Source organism: Xylocopa sonorina, unplaced genomic scaffold (genome assembly GCF_050948175.1).
Source record: "Xylocopa sonorina isolate GNS202 unplaced genomic scaffold, iyXylSono1_principal scaffold0263, whole genome shotgun sequence".
Classification (NCBI taxonomy): Eukaryota; Metazoa; Arthropoda; class Insecta; order Hymenoptera; family Apidae; genus Xylocopa; species Xylocopa sonorina.
This window is the reverse complement of record NW_027490334.1, coordinates 278,756-286,538: the sequence shown is the minus strand read 5'-3', so window position 1 is coordinate 286,538 and position 7,783 is coordinate 278,756.

Below are 7,783 nucleotides of genomic sequence, written 5' to 3'. Positions count from 1 at the left end.
AAGTGTCGCATTTACATTCATTTGAAGTGTAGACGAGGAATACATAACACTTCGCAAATCATATTATATCTTACCATGAAACATAGAAATGAGATACGATATGGCGTTGTAAGAATCATAAGAACACTATTGCTACGACACGTAGACATCTGCAAACGCTATTTCCTACCAAGGAAGTGTCGCATTTACATTCATATGAAGTGTAGACGAGGAATACATAACACTTCGCAAATCATATTATATCTTATCATGAAACATAGAAATGCGATGCGATATCGCGATTTAAGAAGCATTAGAACCCTATTGCTACGATACGTAGACATCTGCAAAAGCTATTTCCTTGCTAGGAAGTGTTGCATTTACATTCATTTGAAGTGTAGACGAGGAATACATAACACTTCGCAAATCATATTATATCTTACCATGAAACATAGAAATGAGATACGATATCGCGTTGTAAGAATCATAAGAACACTATTGCTACGATACGTAGACATCTGCAAACGCTATTTCCTACCAAGGAAGTGTCGCATTTACATTCATATGAAGTGTAGACGAGGAATACATAACACTTCGCAAATCATATTATATCTTACCATGAAACATAGAAATGTGATGCGATATCGCGTTTTAAGAAGCATTAGAACTCTATTGCTACGATAGGTAGACATCTTCAAACGCTATTTCCTAGCAAGGAAATGTCGCATTTACATTCATTTGAAGTGTAGACGAGGAATACATTACACTTCGCAAATCATATTATATCCTACCATGAAACATAGAAATGAGATGCGATATCGCGTCTTAAGAAGCATTAGAACTCTATTGCTACGATACGTAGACATCTGCAAATGCTATGTCTTTGCAATGAAGTGTCGCATTTACATTCATTTGAAGTGTAGACGAGGAATACATAACACTTCGCAAATCATATTATATCTTTCCATGAAACATAGAAATGAGATGCCATATCGCGTTTTTAGAAGCATTAGAACTCTATTGCTACGATACCTAGACATCTGCAAACGCTATTTCCTTGCAAGGAAGTGTCGCATTTACATTCATTTGCATCGTAGACGAGGAATGCATAACACCTCGCAATGAATATTATATATCATCATGAAACATGAATATGAGATGCAATATCTCGTTTTAAGAAGCATTTGAACTCTATTGCTACGATACCTAGACATCTGCAAACGCTATTTCATTGCAAGGAAGTGTCGCATTTACATTCATTTGAAGTGTAGACGTGGAATACACACACTTCGCAAATCATATTATATCTTACCATGAAACATAGAAATGAGATGCGATATCGCGTTTTAATAAGCATTAGAACTCTACTGCTACGATAGGTAGACATCTGCAAGCGCTATTTCCTTTCAAGGAAGTGTCGCATTTACATTCATTTGAAGTGTAGACGAGGAATACATAACACTTCGCAAATCATATTATATCTTATCATGAAACATAGAAATGCGATGCGATATCGCGATTTAAGAAGCACTAGAACCCTATTGCTACGATACGTAGACATCTGCAAAAGCTATTTCCTTGCTAGGAAGTGTTGCATTTACATTCATTTGAAGTGTAGACGAGGAATACATAACACTTCGCAAATCATATTATATCTTACCATGAAACATAGAAATGAGATACGATATCGCGTTGTAAGAATCATAAGAACACTATTGCTACGATACGTAGACATCTGCAAACGCTATTTCCTTGCATGGAAGTGTCGCATTTACATTCTTTTGAATCGTAGACGAGGAATGCATAACACTTCGCAATGAATATTATATCTTATCATGAAACATAGGTATGAGATGCAATATCTCGTTTTAAGGAGCATTAGAACTCCATCGCTAGGATACCTAGATATCTGCAGACGCTATTTCCTAGCAAGGAAGTGTCGCATTTACATTCGTTTGAAGTGTAGACGAGGAATACATAGCACTTCGCAAATCATATTATATCTTACCATGAAACATAGAAATGAGATGCGATATCGCGTTTTAAGAAGCATTAGAATTCTATCGCTACGATACCTAGACATCTGCAGACGCTATTTCCTTTCAAGGAAGTGTCGCATTTACATTCATTTGAAGTGTAGACGAGGAGTACATAACACTACGCAAATCATATTGTATCTTACCATGAAACATAGAAATGAGATGCGATATCGCGTTTTAAGAATCATAAGAACTCTATTGCTACGATACGTAGACATCTGCAAACGCTCTTTCCTTGCAAGGAAGTGTCGCATTCACAATCATTTGAAGTGTAGACGAGGAATACATAACACTTCGCAAATCATATTATATCTTACCATGAAACATAGAAATGAGATGCGATATCGCGTTTTAAGAATCATAAGAACTCTATTGCTACGATACGTAGACATCTGCAAACGCTATTTCCTAGCGAGGAAGTGTCGCATTTACATTCATTTGAAGTGTAGACGAGTAATACATAAGACTTCGCAAATCATATTATATCTTACCATGAAACATAGGAATGAGATGCGATATCGCGTTTTAAGAAGCATTAGAACTCTATTGCTACGATACCTAGACATCTGCAGACGCTATTTCCTAGCAAGGAAGTGTCGCATTTACATTCATTCGAAGTGTAGACGTGGAATACATGACACTTCGCAAATCATATTATATCTTACCATGAAACATAGAAATGAGATGCGATATCGCGTTTTAAGAAGCATTAGAAATCTATTGCTACGATACGTTGAAATCTGCAAACGCTATTTCCTTGCAAGGAAGTGTCGCATTTACATTCATTTGAAGTGTAGACGTGAAATACATAACACTTCGCAAATCATATTATATCTTACCATGAAACATAGAAATGAGATGCGATATCGCGTTTCAAGAAGCATTAGAACTCCATTGCTACGACAGGTAGACATCTGCAAACGCTATTTCCTTGCAAGGAAGTGTCGCATATACATTCATTTGAAGTGTAGACGAGGAATAAATAACACTTCGCAAATTATATTATATCTTACCATGAAACATAGAAATGAGACGCGATATCGCGTTTTAAGAAGCATTAGAACTCTATCGCTACGATACCTAGACATCTGCAGACGCTATTTCCTAGCAAAGAAGTGTCGCATTTACATTCATTTGAAGTGTAGACGAGGAATACATGACACTTCGCAAAACATATTATATCTTACGATGAAACATAGAAATGAGATGCGGTGTCGCGCTTTAAGAAGCAATAGAACCCTATCGCTACGACACCTAGACATCTGCAGACGCTATTTCCTAGCAAGGAAGTGTCGCATTTACATTCATTTGAAGTGTAGACGAGGAATACATAACACTTCGCAAATCATATTATATCTTACCATGAAACATAGGTATGAGATGCAATATCTCGTTTTAAGGAGCATTAGAACTCTATCGCTAGGATACCTAGATATCTGCAGACGCTATTTCCTAGCAAGGAAGTGTCGCATTTACATTCGTTTGAAGTGTAGACGAGGAATACATAGCACTTCGCAAATCATATTATATCTTACCATGAAACATAGAAATGAGATGCGATATCGCGTTTTAAGAAGCATTAGAATACTATCGCTACGATACCTAGACATCTGCAGACGCTATTTCCTTTCAAGGAAGTGTCGCATTTACATTCATATGAAGTGTAGACGAGGAATACATAACACTTCGCAAATCATATTATATCTTATCATGAAACATAGAAATGCGATGCGATATCGCGATTTAAGAAGCACTAGAACCCTATTGCTACGATACGTAGACATCTGCAAAAGCTATTTCCTTGCTAGGAAGTGTTGCATTTACATTCATTTGAAGTGTAGACGAGGAATACATAACACTTCGCAAATCATATTATATCTTACCATGAAACATAGAAATGAGATACGATATCGCGTTGTAAGAATCATATGAACACTATTGCTACGATACGTAGACATCTGCAAACGCTATTTCCTACCAAGGAAGTGTCGCATTTACATTCATATGAAGTGTAGACGAGGAATACATAACACTTCGCAAATCATATTATATCTTACCATGAAACATAGAAATGTGATGCGATATCGCGTTTTAAGAAGCATTAGAACTCTATTGCTACGATAGGTAGACATCTTCAAACGCTATTTCCTAGCAAGGAAATGTCGCATTTACATTGATTTGAAGTGTAGACGAGGAATACATTACACTTCGCAAATCATATTATATCCTACCATGAAACATAGAAATGAGATGCGATATCGCGTTTTAAGAAGCATTAGAAATCTATTGCTACGATTCGTAAACATCTGCAAACGCTATTTCTTTGCAAGGAAGTGTCGCATTTACATTCATTTGAAGTGTAGACGAGGAATACATAACACTTCGCAAATCATATTTTATCTTACCATGTAACATAGAAATGCGATGCGATATCGCGTTTTAAGAAGCATTAGAAGCCTATTGCTACGATACGTAGACATTTGCAAACGCTATTTCCTTGCAAGGAAGTGTCGCATTTACATTCATTTGAAGTGTAGACGAGGAATACATAACACTTCGCAAATCATATTACATCTTACCATGAAACATAGAAATGAGATGCGATATCGCGTTTTAAGAAGCATTAGAAATCTATTGCTACGATACGTAGACATCTGAAAACGCTATTTCTTTGCAAGGAAGTGTCGCATTTACATTCATTTGAAGTGTAGACGAGGAATACATAACACTTAGCAAATCATATTCTATCTTACCATGAAACATAGGAATGCGATGCGATATCGCGTTTTAAGAAGCATTACATATCTATTGCTTGGATACGTAGACATCTGCAAACGCTATTTCCTACCAAGGAAGTGTCGCATTTACATTCATATGAAGTGTAGACGAGGAATACATAACACTTCGTAAATCATATTATATCTAACCATGAAACATAGAAATGAGATTGCGATATCGCGTTTTAAGAAGAATTAGAACCCTATTGCTACGATAGGTAGACATCTGCAAACGCTATTTCCTAGCAAGGAAATGTCGCATTTACATTCATTTGAAGTGCAGACGAGGAATACATAACACTTCGCAAATCATATTACATCTTACCATGAAACATAGAAACGAGATGTGATATCGCGTCTTAAGAAGCATTAGAACTCTATTGCTACGATACGTAGACATCTGCAAACGCTATGTCTTTGCAATGAAGTGTCGCATTTACATTCATTTGAAGTGTAGACGAGGAATACATAACACTTCGCAAATCATATTATATCTTTCCATGAAACATAGAAATGAGATGCCATATCGCGTTTTTAGAAGCATTAGAACTCTATTGCTACGATACCTAGACATCTGCAAACGCTATTTCCTTGCAAGGAAGTGTCGCATTTACATTCATTTGAGTCGTAGACGAGGAATGCATAACACCTCGCAATGAATATTATATATTATCATGAAACATGAATATGAGATGCAATATCTCGTTTTAAGAAGCATTTGAACTCTATTGCTACGATACCTAGACATCTGCAAACGCTATTTCTTTGCAAGGAAGTGTCGCATTTACATTCATTTGAAGTGTAGACGTGGAATACACACACTTCGCAAATCATATTATATCTTACCATGAAACATAGAAATGAGATGCGATATCGCGTTTTAAGAAGCATTAGAACCCTATTGCTACGATAGGTAGACATCTGCAGACGCTATTTCCTAGCAAGGAAATGTCGCATTTACATTCATTTGAAGTGTAGACGAGGAATATATTACACTTCGCAAATCATATTATATCCTACCATGAAACATAGAAATGAGATGCGATATCGCGTTTTAAGAAGCATTAGAAATTTATTGCTACGATTCGTAAACATCTGCAAACGCTATTTCTTTGCAAGGAAGTGTCGCATTTACATTCATTTGAAGTGTAGACGAGGAATACATAACACTTCGCAAATCATATTCTATCTTACCATGAAACATAGAAATGCGATGCGATATCGCGTTTCAAGAAGCATTAGAACCCTATTGCTACGATAGGTAGACATCTGCAAACGCTATTTCCTAGCAAGGGAATGTCGCATTTACATTCATTTGAAGTGCAGACGAGGAATACATAACACTTCGCAAATCATATTACATCTTACCATGAAACATAGTAATGAGATGCGATATCGCGTCTTAAGAAGCATTAGAACACTATTGCTACGATACGTAGACATCTGCAAACGCTATGTCTTTGCAATGAAGTGTCGCATTTACATTCATTTGAAGTGTAGACGAGGAATACATAACACTTCGCAAATCATATTATATCTTTCCATGAAACATAGAAATGAGATGCCATATTGCGTTTTTAGAAGCATTAGAACTCTATTGCTACGATACCTAGACATCTGCAAACGCTATTTCCTTGCAAGGAAGTGTCGCATTTACATTCATTTGAGTCGTAGACGAGGAATGCATAACACCTCGCAATGAATATTATATATTATCATGAAACATGAATATGAGATGCAATATCTCGTTTTAAGAAGCATTTGAACTCTATTGCTACGATACCTAGACATCTGCAAACGCTATTTCTTTGCAAGGAAGTGTCGCATTTACATTCATTTGAAGTGTAGACGTGGAATACACACACTTCGCAAATCATATTATATCTTACCATGAAACATGGAAATGAGATGCGATATCGCGTTTTAAGAAGCATTAGAAATCTATCGCTACGATACCTAGACATCTGCAGACGCTATTTCCTTGCAAGGAAGTGTCGCATTTACATTCATTTGAAGTGTAGACGAGGAATACATAACACTTCGCAAATCATATTATATCTTACCATGAACCATAGAAATGAGTTGCGGTATCGCGTTTTAAGTATCATAAGAACTCTATTGCTACAATACGTAGACATCTGCAAACGCTATTTCCTAGCGAGGAAGTGTCGCATTCACACATCGCAAATCATATTGTATCTTACCATGAAACATAGAAATGAGATGCTATATCGCGTTTTAAGAATCATAAGAACTCTATTGCTACGATACGTAGACATCTGCAAACGCTATTTCCTTGGAAGGAAGTGTCGCATTTACATTCATTTGAATCGTAGACGAGGAATGCATAACACTTCGCAATGTATATTATATCTTATCATGAAACATAGATATGAGATGCAATATCTCGTTTTAAGAAGCATTTGAACTCTATTGCTACGATAGGTAGACATCTGCAAACGCTATTTCCTTGCTAGGAAGTGTCGCATATACATTCATTTGAAGTGTAGACGAGGAATACATAACACTTCGCTAATCATATTATATCTTACCATGAAACATGGAAATGAGATGCGATATCGCGTTTTAAGAAGCATTAGAACACTATTGCTACGATACGTAGACATCTGCAAACGCTATTTCCTTGCAAGGAAGTGTCGCATTTACATTCATATGAAGTGTAGACGAGGAATACATAACAATTCGCAAATCATATTATATCTAACCATGAAACAAAGAAATGAGATTGCGATATCGCGTTTTAAGAAGCATTAGAACCCTATTGCTACGATAGGTAGACATCTGCAAACGCTATTTCCTAGCAAGGAAATGTCGCATTTACATTCATTTGAATTGTAGACGAGGAATACAATACACTTCGCAAATCATATTATATCCTACCATGAAACATAGAAATGTGATGCGATATCGCGTTTTAAGAAGCATTAGTAATCTATTGCTACGATTCGTAAAAATCTGCAAACGCTA